The following is a 16,466-nucleotide window of genomic DNA, read 5'->3' as shown; positions in this document are numbered from 1 at the left end:
AAGGAGGAGGGAGGGAGGCAGGGAACCGCACGGTAGCAGGGCACCAAAGGCAGCATTGGCATTCAGCATCCATTTCTTTTGTGCCCCGCCCAGTGACCTTCACCTCCTCTCCCGACCCCGCCAGGGCCTTCAGGCCCTGGGCTGGGACGGGGAACCAGGGTGGGTGGCGGCAGATGCGGCCCCTTTCCCAAGAGGGCTGAGGGCTGGCTTCCTCCTCTGGGCTGGAGGCCAACCTCCTGCGCCCATCCCTCCCCCTGTCCAGCAGGCCCTGATCGGCCTGCTGCCTGCCCACCACGGTGGCAGTGCGGTGATGAGGGAAAGAGGAGGGGGGAGAGGTGCGGAACTGCGTCTGCGTCCAACATCTGTTCCTTCTGCGCCCAGCCCAGCGACTGTTGGCCAGGCCTAGGGTCCCCATCCATGCACAAATTCGTGCACTGGGCCTCTAGTGAATGCATAAATAAGTGGAACAACAAATCTCAATCTCTCTCTTTCCTCCCTCTCCCTCTCTCTCTCTCTCTCCCTAAAAATCAATTAAAAAAAAAAACAACAGAATGATATATGCCCAAAGAAAAGCTAAATTAAAAAAAAAAAAGTTTAAGTGGGTGAAAGAGTCAAGCCATAAACAATAGAAAATAGGTTAATATTTACCTGATTTCTGAATGACAAGTTAACTTTTTAATACTAAAAGCAATATTAAGAATCTAAAAGAATATATTTTTGCTGCATAAAACCATTAAGACATAAAATTAAATGCAATAGGAATTTGGGGAAATTTATAAAGGCATAATATTTGACACATTTATAGGCAAAGAATGTAAATTCTAGGAAGGAAGGAAGAATGGAGGGAAGGAAGGAGGGAGAGAGAAAAAAAGGAAAGAAAAAAGAGGGAAAAGGAAGGGAGGGGAAGAAGTTGGGAAGGAACGAAAGGAAGGAAGGGAGGGAACAACAAATGGCTAACCAACAAGTGAATAAAAATTAACCTGAAATTCTACCTATCAAATTAGCCAATATTTGACGGCAGTCATAGAGTGCAAGATGACTTCTTGGTCACTACTATATACTGCTACATTTCTGGAAACGTAGCAATGTATATAAATAATCTTTAACATGTTTATACTCTTTGAGGCAGAAATATCACTTTTTGGACTCTGTCTAAAGGACATAACTTTTAAAAATTGCTCTCCTAGGATTATTCATAATAACCAAAATAATAAAAATAACCTAAATGCCAACATGATGGGACTAATTCGTTAAATCGTGGGATATCTGTTTGATGGATTAATCTATCATTAAATGGTATTTACAATGAGTTTTTAACGATAAGTTTTTCTTTTTATGCCTTTTTAAATGTTCAAGATAAATTAAGGGTAGTAAGGCTGGACTCTAGTTTGGCTCTGAAACAGAAATTCCCCGTTGGTGAAAAACCAGTGGACACACCACCTTTCCACCACGCTTCATTGTGTTTCAAATATATTAAACGTGAAATGTACTTCTGCCCCCATATACATTATTCAGGGTTTGTTCAGGAAAACACAAGCCACTCTACGTCTTCTGGGTACAAAGGGTTTAATACTGCATTAGGGGCTTACACGATTGTTGGAAGAGCGAAGGGAGCGGAGCTCAGGGCGGCTGCTGAGAAGCTACAGTGGACGCTGGAGGTCTCTGCCTGAGGCGGTAGTTCATCTGGTAGTCACCACCTCTAGAGAATAATAGGTTTCCTTTTCCTTAAGCCTTCCAAATCTCCCCCGAATTCCTTCCATGCACACTCCAACCTGGAAGGGGGGGGGGGGTGCATTCTGGGATGGGGCCTTCTGGGTAATGTAGTTCCCTGCCGCTCTGCATTGCGGAGGAGGGGAGGGAGTGCAAGAACAGTCTCCAGCGCCACGTGCCTGTTCTGAGACGCAGAGTCAGGCAAGTAGTCAGGCCACAGGTGTCAGGGTTAAATAGAAAAATAATCTGGACTATTGATAACCGAGGTTGTATCGTAGATTTTATTATTAAAATAATTCATTTTTCACATGTATGGCATTCCCTGCTTAATTTATTAGAAATTTGCAAAACAAAGGACAAAGCTATGTGATTTAAATCGAGTTATACAACTTTTAAAAAGAAAGTTTAGAAAATGAAACTTTTAAAAACTGTTCACTTGAAATCCTCATACACCAGTAGGAATGTAAAATGGTGCGGCTGCTGTGGGAAACGAGTCTGACCGTTCCTCCAGCCTGCTTCTTTTGGGCATGACAAAACTGTTCTCAAGTTAGATAGTGGTGATTGTACAACTCTGTGAACACACTAAACATCACTGAATTGTACTCTTTTAAAAAACCATGGTAGAACATCGTAACAAATTTATCATTTGAACAATTTTAAAAAATCCTCACCCAAGGACATACTTAGAGAGAGGAAGGGGGAGAGAGAGGAGAGGGGAGGGGAGGGGAGGGGAGGGGAAGGGAGGGGAGGGGAGAAACATCAATCAGTTGCCGTCCATACATGCCCCAACCAGGGATCAAACTCACTACCCAGGTATGTGCCCTGACCCCTGATGGGGAATGGAATCAGCAACCATTCAGTGCACAGGAAAACGTTCAACCAACTGAGCCACTCCAGTCCCACCAATTGAGCAGTTATTAAGGGTATAGTTCAGTGGCATTAAGCACATTCACATTGTTGTGCAACCATCACCACCATCCATCCCCAGAACTCTTTTCATCTTGCAAAACTAAAACTCCATAACTTATTAAACAATAACTCTCCATCCCCCCTACCCCCAGCCCTTGGCAACCACCATTCTACTTTCTCCCTCTATGAATTTGACTATTCTAGGTACCTCATATAAGTGGATTCATACTTTGTCTTTCTATAACTTTTTTTTATTGTCTAAAGTTTTACATATGTCTCCTTTTTCCCCAGTTGACCCCCTCCCAGCCATTCCCACCCCAGGCAAGCCCCCACCACCCCAGTGTCTGTGTCCATTGGTTATGCTAATATGCATGCTCTCTAACCGCCCCTCCCCTACCATTTGTCTCTGGATCTATTCTTGTTCATCAAATTATGTTGATCATTATATCCCACATATGAGTGAGATCATGTGATATTTATCTTTCTCTGGCTTATTTTGCTTAGCATAATGCTCTCCAGTTCCATCCATGCTGTTACAAATGGTAAAAGTTCCTTCTTTTTTATAGCGGCACTAGAGGCCTGGTACACGAAATTTGTGCACGGGGCATGGGGGGGTCCCCTCAGCCCAGCCTGAACCCTCTCCAATCCAGGACCCCTCAGGGGATGTCCGACTGCCAGTTTAGGCCCGATCCTAGGGATTGGGCCTAAACCGGCAGTCGGACATCCCTCTCACAATCCGGGACCACTGGCTCCTAACTGCTCACCTGCCTGCCTGCCTGATCGCCCCTAACTGCCCCCCCCTTCTGTCCTGGTCACCCCCAACTGCCCCCCCCCCACCAGCCTGGTTGCCCCTAACTGCCCCCCCCAACCGGCCTGGTCGCCCCCAACTGCTCCCCCAGCCAGCCTGGTCTCCTCTCACTGCCCCCTTCTGCAGGCCTGGTCACCCCTCACTGCCCCCCCGCACCCTGACAGCCTGATCGCCTCCAACTGCCCCCCCCCCCAGTCCTGGTTGCCCCACGCAGCCTGCTGTTCAATTGTTTGGTCGCCCCTCACTAACCCCCCTGTCAGCCTAGTCGCCCCACACAGCCTGTTCGGTCATCCGTTCGGTTGCCATGGTTGCTTAGGCTTTTATTATTATAGATAGTATTCCATTGTGTAGATGTACCACAGCTTTTTAATCCATTCATCTGCTGATGGGCACTTAGGCTGTTTCCAAATCTTAGCTATTGTAAATTGTGCTGCTATGAACATAGGGGTGTTTCTGGTTTCTTGGGATATACAGTAGTCCTAGAAGTGGGATTACTGGGTCAAATGGGAGTTCCATTTTTAACTTTTTGAGGAAACTCCGTACTGTCTTTCACGTTGGCTGCACCAGTCTGCATTTCCACCAGCACTGCAGGAGGGTTCCTTTTTCTCCACATCCTTGCCAGCACTTGTTTGTTGATTTGTTGATGATAGCCATTCTGACAGGTGTGAGATGGTATCTCATTGTTGTTTTGATTTGCATCTCTCTGATGATTAGTGACTGTGAAAAACCACATCCTGCATGACTTAGGGTTCGGGATCTGGAGAAGGGCCATGGGCAAATGATGAGAAGAGACAAGAAATAATAATTTGGAAATTTGGGGGGCCAGGCAGAGAGTCTTTCTCAAGAAGAGAGACTTCGCTGGTGCCCAGGCCCTGCCAATCTTTTATTCAATTTTAGATACACATATTGCCCTTAGTCAGGCAGGCAATTCCAGTAGCAGACAGACTATCTTAAAGGTCAGTAAATATTAGTAAAGATTTACTTTGAAACTATTTGGTCAGGAAATTGATTGAGCCACCATTGTCTCGACTAAACAATCGGTGCATAGCTTTGGCCCTTGCCAGAGCTCAAGGTCCACCAGCATTCCGGGTTCCTTGTTTACAGTTTCCTGATAGCGTAGACAATAGGTAGCTTCCAACAAGTGACTTTGAGCATGTTTTCATATGTCTCTTGGCCTTCTGTATGTCTTCTTTCAAAAAGTGTCTATTTAGATGCTTTGCCCATTTTTTGATTGGATCGTTTATCTTCCTTTTGTTAAGTTGTATGAGTTCTCTGTAAATTTTGGAGATTAAACCCTTATCGGAAATATCATTGGCAAATATGTTCTCCCATGCAGTGGGCTTTCTTGTTGTTTTGTTGATGGTTTCTTTTGCTGCACAGAAGCTTTTTATTTTGATGTAGTCCCATTTGTTTATTTTCTCCTTAGTCTCCATTGCCCTAGGAGCTATGTCAGTAAAGATATTGCTATGACATATGTCTGCTATTTTGCTGCCTATGGAGTCTTGTAGGATTTTTATGGTTTCCCATCTTACATCCAAGTCCTTTAGCCATTTTGAGTTTGTTTTTGTGTATGGTGTAAGTTGGTGATCTAGTTTCATTTTTTTTTTTTGCATGTATCTGTCCAAATTTCCCAGCACCATTTATTAAAGAGACTATTTTGACTCCATTGTATACTCTTGCCTCCTTTGTCAAATATTAATTGAGCATAATGGCTTGGGTCGATTTCTGGGTTCTCTGTTCTGTTCCATTGGTCTATATGTCTGTTCTTGTGCCAGTACCAGGCAGTTTTGAAAACTGTGGCTTGGTAATATAGCTTGATATCTGGTAATGTGATCCCTCCAACTTTGTTCTTCTTTCTCAGGATTGCTGTGGCTATTTGGGGTCTTTTTTAATTCCAGATGAATTTTTGGGAGAGTTTGTTCTAGATCTTTGAAATATGCCGTTGGTATTTTAATGGGGATTGCATTGAATCTGTGGATTGCTTTGGGTAGTATGAACATTTTAATGATGTTGATTCTACCAGTCCATGAACATGGTATGTTCTTCCATTTGTTTATGTCTTCCTCTATCTCTTTTTTCAATGCCCTGTAGTTTTCTGAGTACAGGTCTTTCATGTCCTTAGTTAAGTTTATTCCTAGGTATCTTAATTTTTTTGGTGCAATGGCAAATGGGATTTTTTTTTGTTTCTCTTTCTGTGAGTTCATTATTGGTGTATAAAAAGGCCATAGATTTCTGGGTGTTAATTTTGTATCCTGCTACATTGCCAAATTCATTTATTAGGTCTAGTAGTTTTTTTGGGTTTTCTATGTATAGTATCATGTCATCTGCAAATAAGGACAGTTTTACTTCTTCTTTTCCAATTTGGATGCCTTTTATTTCTTCTTCTTGTCTGATTGCTATGGCTAGCACTTACAGTACTATGTTGAACAGGAGTGGTGAAAGTGGGCATCCTTCTCTTGTTCCTATTCTTAGGGGAAATGAGTTTTGTTTTTGCCCATTGAGTATGATGTTGGCTGTAGGTTTGTCATATAAGGCTTTTATTATGTTGAGGTATGATTCCTCTATTCCCACGTTACTGAGAGTTTTTATCAAGAAAGGGTGTTGGATTTTGTCAAATGCTTTTTCTGCATCAATTGATATGATTATGTGATTTTTGTCTTTCAGTTTGTTTATGGGATGTATCACATTTATTCATTTGCGGATATTGTACCATCCTTGAATACCCAGAATAAATCCCACTTGGTCATGGTGTATGATCTTTCTAATGTATTGCTGAATCCGATTTGCTGGAATTTTGTTGAGGATTTTAGCATCTATGTTCATCAAGGATATTGGCCTGTAGTTCTCTTTTTTTGTGGCATCTTTATCTGGTTTTGGGATTAGGGTAATGCTGGCTTCATAGAAGGAGCTTGAAAGTATGCCTTCCTCTTGAATTTTTTGGAATAGTCTGAGGAGGATAGGTGTCAGTTCTTTGAATGCTTGGTAGAACTCCCCTGTAAAGCCGTCCGGACCAGGGTTTTGTTTGCAGGAAGATTTTTTTATCGCTGCTTTAATTTCTTCAGTAGTTATCGGCCTATTCAGGTTTTTTGATTCTTCTTGATTGAGTTTTGGGAGCTTGTATTTTTCTAAGGATATGTCCATTTCATCTAGGTTGTCCATTTTGTTGGAATAGAGTTGTTCATAGTATTTTTTTCATAATCGTTTGTATTTCGGTGGGGTCTGTTGTTATTTCACCTCTTTCATTTCTGATTTTGTTTATTTGGGTCCTCTCTCTCTGCTTCTTGTGAGCCTGGCTAGAGGTTCATCAATCTTGTTTATCCTTTCAAAGAACCAGCTCTTGGTTTTGTTGATCTTTTGTATTGTTTTTTTAGTCTCTATGTTGTTTATCTCTGCTCTGATCTTTATTATTTTCTTCTTTCTGCTTACGCTGGGCTTTTCTTGTTGCTCTCTTTTTCTCTTTGAGTTGTAGAGTTAGATAATTTATTACCATTTTTCTTGTGTTGTGTTGTTTTTTTTTTGTTTTTTGTTTTTGAGATAGGCCTGTAGAGCTATGAATATGAACTGCCCTCTTAAGACTGCTTTCACTGTGTCCCATAGATTTTGGATTATTGTGTTTTCATTGTCATTTGTTGCCATGATGCTTTTTATTTCTTCTTTGACCTCTTTGGTAACCCAGTCATTGTTTAATAGCATGCTATTTAGCCTCCAGGTGTTTGATTTTTTTTTGGTTGTTTTTATTGTAGTTGATTTCTAGTTTTATGCCATTGTGATCTGAGAAGATGCTTGATATGATTTCTATCTTCTTGAATTTGAAGAGACTTTGCCTGTGTCCCAATATGTGGTCTACCTTTGAAAATGACCCATATGCATTTGAGAAGAATGTATATTCTGTGGCTTTGGGTGAAATGTTCTGAAGTGTCCATTAATTCCATCCGGTCTAGTGAGTCATTTAGGATTGATGTTTCTTTGCTGATTTTTTGTTTAGAGGATTTGTCCAGTGGTGTTAGTGGGGTATTAAAGTCCCCTGCTATGACTATATTGCTGTCAGTCTCTCTTTTGATATCCTTCAGAAGGTTTTTTATGCATTCGGGTGCTCCTGTATTGGGTGCATATACTGTATGTTTACCAGAGTTGTATCTTCTTATTGAATTACTCCCTTTAGTATTATGAAGGCCTTCCTTATCTCTTGTTATAGCTTTCACTTTGAGGTCTAATTTGTCAGATATAAGTATTGCTACCCCAGCTTTTTTTTTCTTTCTATAACTTATTTCATTGAGTATAATGTCCTCAAAGTCCATCCATGCTGGAGTATGTGCCAGAATTTCCTTCCTTTTTAAGGCAAGATAATATACTCCATTGTCTGTATATACTACATTTTGTTGATCCACTCATCTGTTGCTAGGTTGCTTCCACCTTTGGCTATTGTGAATAATGCTGCTATGAACATAGGTGTTCAAATATATTTTCAAGACCCTGCTTTCAATACTTTTGGGTATATACCTAGGAGTGGAATTGCTGAGCCATATGGAAATTCTATTTTTATTTATTTATTTTTAAACAACCATACTGTTTTTCATAATGGCTGAACCATTTTACATTCCCACAGCAATGCACATGAGTTACAGTTTCTCCACACCCTGGCCAACACTTTTATTTTCTGTTTTAAAAAATATTTTTATGGTAGCCATCTTAATGGGTGTCAAGTGGGATCTCATTGTGGGTTTATTTTTTGTTTTGTTTTATTTTTATGCTTCACAATTTTAGTCTGTGTGCTGCTGAAGCAACCACTTATTGTGGTTTTTATTTGCATTTTGAATTGTTTAACTGGTGAATTTGATGATATGTGAATTATATCTCAATTTAGAAAACTATTCACCAAGAGATTCTTATAGCCTGGAGCATTTCTAATGTCCAGATTTTGGTTTCTGAATTTCTTCCTCTCCTTCCTTCCTTCCTTCCTTCCTTCCTTCCTTCCTTCCTTCCTTCCTTCCTTCCTTCCTTCCTTCCTTCCTTCTTAAACAAAGAGATGCTCAGGCTGATAATCTGGCTGCACCTATCAGCTTTAATCTTTTAACTTTATTTTTTATTTTTTTAAAAATATATTTTATTGATTTTTTACAGAGAGGAAGGGAGAGGGATAGAGAGTTAGAAACATTGATGAGAGAAAAACATCAATGAGCTGCCTCCTGCACCCCCCCTACTGGGGATGTGCCCGCAACCAAGGTACATGCCCTTGACTGGAATCGAACCTGGGACCCTTGAGTCCGCAGGCCGACGCTCTATCCACTGAGCCAAACTGACTAGGGCTTAACTTTATTTTTTAAAATATTTTTATTTATTTCAGAGAAGAAGGAAGAGGGAGAGGGAGATGCAAACATCAATGATGAGAATCATTGACCAGCTGCCTCCTGCACGCCCCCTACTGGGGATTGAGCCTGCAACCTGGGCATGTACCCTTGACTGGAATCAAACCTGGGACCCTTCAGTCCACAGGCGGATGCTCTATCCACTGAGCCAAACCGGCTAGGGCTCTAAATATCTTTCTTCACTAAAGGGGACTTCATCTGGGGCAGTAAAAGTACAAGGTGAGCGTGAGACATTTCATTATGCCAGAAAGCAAGGAAGCACTCAAATAATGATGGGGACAATTTGAACATCAAATGAATAATGACTGTGATAGATTATAAAATACGAGAGACCCGATGCACGAAATTCGTGCAAGGGGCTTGGCTCCCGCCCGCCATGGCGGCCACCTTTGCCTCAGCCCCCACCGCCTCGGCTTTGTCTGGAAGGTTGTCTGGAAGGACATCCAGAAGGACATCTGGCCTAATTAGCATATTATGCTTTTGTTATTATAGATTGCATAAATAACAATCCATGAATTCATGGTAATCAAAAGGAGAGAAAGAGAGAAAAGTGATTCTTTATGGAAGAATGCTAGTGAATAAATATAAAAGAAATGGTAGAATTTAAAAACCAACATTTTGTTACTCCTAATAAAATAATTATTTCATACAAAGATTGGTATGATATAGCCATTATGTGAGCAATTATTAGGAAACCAAACATTCACCCAAGATCACTTATTTTTTTTTCAAATTTTTTATTAAGGTATTATATGTGTACATATCTTACCATTGCCCCCCCCACCCCACTCCCATACCTGCCCTCACCCCCCAATGTTTTGCATCCATTGGTTACTCTTATATGCATGCATACAAGTCCTTCAGTTGATCTCTTATTTCCCCCACCTCTCCGTAACCTTACTGATGTAATTAGACACTCTGTTTGATGCTTTACTGCCTCTGTAACTATCTTTTGGTTCATCAGTTTATAATGTTTTTCATTATCCCTAAATGAGTGAGATCATGTGGTATTTTTCTTTCATTGACTGGCTTATTTCACTTAGCATAATGTTCTCTAATTCCATCCAGGTGTCTACAAATGGTAGTAATTCCTTCTTTTTTATGGCAGCATAGTATTCCATTGTGTAGATGTACCATAGTTTTCTGATCCAGTCATCTGCTGACGGGCACCTAGGCTGTTTCCAAATCTTAGCTATTGTAAATTGTGCTGCTATGAACATAGGGGTGCATATATCCTTTCTGATTGCTGTTTCTGGTTTCTTAGGATATATTCCTAGGAGTGGGATTACTGGGTCAAATGGGAGTTCCATTTTCAGTTTTTTGAGGAAACTCCATACTGTTCTCCACAGTGGCTGCACCAGTCTGCATTCCCACCAGCAGTGCACGAGGGTTCCTTTTTCTCCACATCCTCGCCAACACTTGTCGTTTGTTGACTTGTTGATGATAGCCATTCTGACAGGTGTGAGATGGTATCGCATTGTCGTTTTGATTTGCATCTCTCGGATAATAAGTGACTTTGAGCATGTTTTCATGTGTCTCTTGGCCTTCCTTCTGTCTTCTTTCGAAAAGATTCTATTTAGGTCCGTTGCCCATTTTTTTTTTTGGATCATTTATCTTCCTTTTATTAAGTTGTATAAGCTGCCTGTAGATGTTGGAAATTAAACCTTTATCAGTGATACCATTTGCAAATACGTTCTCCCATACAGTGGGATTTCTTGTTGTTTTGTTGATGGTTTCTTTTGCTGTGCAAAAGCTTTTTATTTTGATGTAGTCCCATTTGTTTATTTTCTCTTTGGCTTCCATTGCCCTAGGGGCAGTATCACTGAAAAAGTTCTTTTGGCATATGTCTGAGATTTTGCTGCCTGTGGATTCCTCTAGTATTTTTATGGTTTCCCGTCTTATACTTAAGTCCTGTATCCATTTTGAGTTTATTTTTGTGTATGGTGTAAGTTGGTGATCTAGTTTCATTTTTTTGCATGTATCTGTCCAATTTTCCCAACACCATTTATTGAAGAGACTGTCTTGACTCCATTGTATGCTCATGCCTCCTTTGTCAAATATTAATTGCGCATATTGGTTTGGGTCGATATCTGGATTCTCTATTCTATTCCATTGATCTATATGTCTGTTCTTGTGCCAGTACCAGGCTGTTTTGAGAACAGTGGCTTTGTAATACAGCTTGAAATCTGGTATTGAGATCCCCACTACTCTGTTCTTCTTTCTCAGGATTGCTGTGGCTATTTGGGGTCTTTTTTTATTCCAGATGAATTTTTGGAGAGTTCTTTCTAGGTCTGTGAAATATGCTGTTGGTATTTTAATGGGGAGTGCATTGAATCTATAGATTGCTTTGGGTAGTATGGACATTTTGATGATGTTGATTCTACCAATCCATGAACATGGTATGTTCTTCCATCTGTTTACATCTTCCTCTATCTCTTTTTTCAGTGTCCTGTAGTTTTCCACATATAGGTCTTTTACCTCCTTGGTTAGGTTTATTCCTAAGTATCTTAATTTTTTTGGTGCGATGGAAAATGGGATTGCTTTTTTAGTCTCTCTTTCTGTAAGTTCACTGTTGGTGTATAGAAATGCCATAGATTTCTTGGCGTTAATTTTGTATCCTGCTACCTTGCCGAATTCATTTATTAAGTCTGTTAGTTTTTTGATAGAGTCTTTCGGGTTTTTTATGTACAATATCATGTCATCTGCAAATAAGGACAGCTTTACTTCTTCTTTTCCAATTTGGATGCCTTTTATTTCTTCTTCTTGTCTAATTGCAATGGCTAATACTTCCAGTACTATGTCAAACAGGAGTGGTGAGAGTGGGCATCCTTGTCTTGTTCCTGTTCTTAGAGGAAATGGTTTTAGTTTTTGCCCATTGAGTATGATGTTAGCTGTGGGTTTATCATATATAGCTTTTATTATGTTGAGGTATGATCCTTCTATTCCCACCTTGTTGAGAGTTTTTATCAAGAAAGGGTGTTGGATTTTGTCAAATGCTTTTTCTGCATCAATTGATATGACTATGTGATTTTTATCTTTCAATTTGTTTATGTGATGTATCACATTTATTGATTTTCGGATATTGAACCATCCTTGCATTCCTGGGATAAACCCTACTTGGTCATGGTGTATGATCTTTCTGATGTACTGCTGGATCCGATTTGCTAGAATTTTGTTGAGGATTTTGGCATCTACATTCATGAGGGATATTGGCCTGTAATTCTCTTTCATTGTGTTGTCTTTATCTGGTTTTGGTGTTAGGGTGATGCTGGCTTCATAGAAGGAGCTTGGAAGTGTTCCTTCCTCTTGAATTTTTTGGAATAGTCTGAGGAGGATAGGTTTTAGTTCTTCCTTGATTGTTTGGTAAAACTCTCCTGTGAAGCCATCTGGCCCCGGGCTTTTGTTTGCCGGAAGCTCTTTGATGACTGCTTCAATTTCTTCCATAGTTACTGGCATATTGAGCTGTTTAGATTCTTCCTGATTGAGTTTTGGAAGGTTATATTTTTCTAGGAATATGTCCATTTCCTCCAGGTTGTCCAGTTTGTTGGAATAGAGTTGTTCGTAGTATTTTTTAACAATCCTTTGTATTTCGGCGGGATCTGTTGTTATTTCACCTCTTTCATTTCTGATTTTGTTTATTTGGGTCCTCTCTCTTTGCTTCTTGGTGAGCCTAGCTAGAGGTTCATCAATCTTGTTTATCCTTTCAAAGAACCAGCTCTTGGTTTTGTTGATCTTTTGTATTGTTTCTTTGGTCTCTATGTCGTTTATCTCTGCTCTGATCTTTATTATTTCCTTCCTTCTGCTTACACTGGGCTTTTCCAAGATCACTTATTAATTGTGAATGAATTAACATATACCTTTGCAAATAAAGAAATTTGGCAATCTCTACTTTATTTATATTTTGTTAATCCTCACCTGAGGATATTTTTTCCATTGCTTTTCAGAGAGAGGGAGGGAGAGAGAGAGACAGAGAGAGAGAGAGATTGATGTGAGAGAGATACACTGACCAGTTGCCTCCTGCATGTGCCCTGACCGAGTGAAGCCACAACCAAGGCACATGCCATTGATCAAGAATCGAACCCGCAACCCTTTGGTGCACAGGCCGACATTCTAACCACTGAGCACCACTGGCCAGGGCTGGCAATCTTTACTTTAAACGAGTTATCAAATCAGCACCACCAATCATAAAAAACCTTGATATATGTGTTTCCTAATATAATGCAATATTACATACACAACATCAATTATTAAGTATTCTTACTAAAATGTGTGGCCTGAATGTAATCAAGCTTCTCTAGATGAATTCCCAGGAATTCAGAAAATAGTGGGACAAACTAAAGGACACCATGTAGGATATTCTATAAAGTAATTGACCTAAATCTTAAAAAAGGCAATTCTATTAAAAAAAAAAAAGAAGAAACCTATAATGCTTTAAACAATAAAGAATTTAAATTAAAAAAAGAAACCTATATAATTTTATTAACCAATGTCGCCCCAATAATTCAGTAAAAAATAAGTTAAAGACAAAGAAGCAGCAGCAAAGGGACTGCTGTAGATTAAAAGACACTTGAGAGATCTAATCAAACAATAACAACAAAACACCAGACCTGTTCAGGAAGGGCCTCCTGCTGGCTGCATGTAGATTTCGTAAGTTGATGCTACAATGATTCAGACACATTATTTATCTTGCTTCAGTGATAAGCTAAAATATTTATTAACACTTTTTAATGAATGGAAATTTTTCTTGAAATCTTTTTCATATTTCCTCCCCTATGGCAAAAGAAATCATAATCACATAAATGGCTGTCCTTAAAAACATGTAATATGGCATGTGTTTCAGGATATTTGGATGACTTATCACTGAATCACCGATTCAGCCTTCAAGAAAATAGAAATGTATGGAACAATTTTTCATTTCATTGGGCATGCAAGAACCTGTTAATGTCATTAACTGCAGTACGGGCTGCTCCATAACAATATTTCTAAACTATATGAAGCTTTTAAAAAGCACTGTCCAGTAGAAATATAATGGAAGCCACAAATGTAAGCCCATATATAATTTCCTAATAGTCGTGTTAAAAAGTAAAAGGAAATAGGTAAAATTAATTTTAAAATATATTTTATTTAACTCAATACAGTCAAAACATCATTTTAATAAATAATGAATGTAAAATTATTAAAGAGATATTTTACGTTCTTTTATTATACTGTCTTTGAAACTGGCATATAGTTTACACTTTTAGTACATTTCAATTTGGACTGGCCACATTTCATATACTCAATAGTGGCTTATATGTTGGACACAATATTAGTACTGAAATACTGAGTCTAAAAATTGGTTTGAAGTGCTATAGATGAACAGTATGAAATACAACATTTTCAAAAGTGAACTTTCCTAATATATACTTTTGTTTTGCTTTTGCACTAGAGTTTTTTTTTTCAGGGATGAAAAAAGTAAGCTGAAAATATCTGTTTACCTACCAAGTGACTACATTTTTGTACTTAGGATAAAAGAGTGTAGAGAACAGTGAGTGGGGGGAAAAAGAACCTCCATTTTACACATATGCATTCAAAATCATTGAGCATTGAATTAGCTTATAATACTGTTTGCTTGCCACAAGTGTCTGAATGCAACATAAACATTCCCAATCCCACCAATTCTCCCTCAAGCCTGCCATAAAATTTTTCCTTTTAGGTTCCCTCTGCCCAGACCTTAACCCAAGCTCTTTTACACTGGCACCTGGGCTGGCAGAGAAGACTCCTCCTATTTTCTCTGCTCTGGAAGTTGTCCCAGACTTGCCTCACAGGTAACACCAGATCTGTCCTCCTTTTTTCCTGTCCCTATTATACAGATCCTCCTATAGGTGCAACTTTGTCACTTCGTTGTGTCCCAGCCATCCTGGACGAAGGGTGGCTCAACACTGTCTTTCCACCTCGAATGCCCTCCACCTTCCCTCAGTGACCCAGGCTCCCCCCACGCCCCGATTTTGAACTTTCTATCATGTCATTTCCCTCAGCTAAGACATTCACCCCTCCCTCGGTCTGGTTAGTTAAGTCCTATTGCCTTTCCCTGCCTCATGTAAATTTCATTTCTTTCAAGGAAGCTTTGCTATCCCGGCCGTTGGCAGGCTACCTTCACCTCCTTTGGCCTACACTGGGTCACCCGTCATGCCCTTACCATTCACTGACTCATGATTGTCCCCATGTGTATCTAGCCATGCTTGTGAGCCTGCAGTGCCAGATCACAGAGTCCCACACATTGCTGCCTCTTTAGCAGCACGCCACATGGCGCTGAGCCCCTAATTGCCACTCACAGAAACTTCAGATCTGCCTTCCCAAGGCTTCTTCAAATTTAGAGATGTGTATAAAGTCTAAAGACATGCATAATGCTTGTACTTGAAAAAGTATGTGCGAGACCCATGTCACTTCTGCTTATATTTCACTGACCAAAGACCAGCATGATGTCAATAGGGTGGGGAAATAGACACCTTCTAAAGGAATTCCTGCAAGTTGCAGGGCAAGGGGGGAGGAGAGGTGAGGATATATAGTTATTACCCAGGAAAAAGGGATATAATAATTGAGAGTAATAATATATTACTGAAGCATTTCCAAATAAGAACATTTTCCTACTTAATCCCAACCCATTGTCACTTCTAACAAAATAAACAATAATTCCTCAATATCATCTAATATCCAGTCTATATTTAAAATTTTCCAATTATCCCAACGTTACATTTAAAATTTAATTTATTCAAACCAGAATCCAACCAAAGAACCAGTGTAACATGGTTACATGTCTTTAAGTCTTTTAAGATCTAGGACAGTCAGGCGCCTCCATATTTTCATCAGCTGTTTTTTCAAGAGACTAGTGCAGTTGTCCTGCAGTGTGTTCTACCATCTGTATTTGTTTGGAAGATGTATTTATTTCTATAAACATTAAAACATTTTTAAAAAATTGATTTTAAAAAGAAAGGAAGAGAGAGAGAGAGAGATCGATGTGTGTTTCACTTATGTATGCATTCATTGGTTGATTCTTGTTTATGCCCTGACCAGGGATCAAACCTGAAACCTTGGCGTATTGAGACAATGCTCTAACCAATCAAGCTACCTGGCTAGGACCCTTCTGGATTTGACTCCTCATGGTGTCAGTGTAACCTGTTCCTCTATCCCCAGATTTCTCATAAATAAAAATTAGATCTAAATAATCAGTTAAACTCAGGTTAAACATTTTTGGCAAAAATATTCATAGATATACTGTATTGTTCATATTACATCACACCAGGAGGCATCAGATGTCTTTCTATCTTGCCATGAAGGATGATAAGATTGATCACTGAGTTAAGGTGTTGACAACCTGATTTCTCCAATGTAAGTTTTTCCCCTCTCATAATTATCACACCTATGGTGTGAAACTTGTGAACTATGTGAACAGCTGGTTCCTTTGTTCAAAGACTTTGGTATCCATTGATGAGCCTGCCTGAATGAATTATTTTTTAAGTTGTAATAAAATGATAATTTTAATCATTACTTTTATATTTGTTAGCTGGCATTCTTGTGTAAAGAAGGACTCTTCATCATCATATCTAGTACATAGTATGAGATGGCTATTAGATGAAAAAATAAAACTCTTAGCACCTTACGTTTTGAGTTTTTAATCTCACTTTAAAAATATT

Source organism: Plecotus auritus (genome assembly GCF_963455305.1).
Source record: "Plecotus auritus genome assembly, chromosome: 1".
Classification (NCBI taxonomy): domain Eukaryota; kingdom Metazoa; phylum Chordata; class Mammalia; order Chiroptera; family Vespertilionidae; genus Plecotus; species Plecotus auritus.
The sequence above is the reverse complement of the archived record's forward strand: the minus strand, read 5'-3'. Positions refer to the sequence as shown.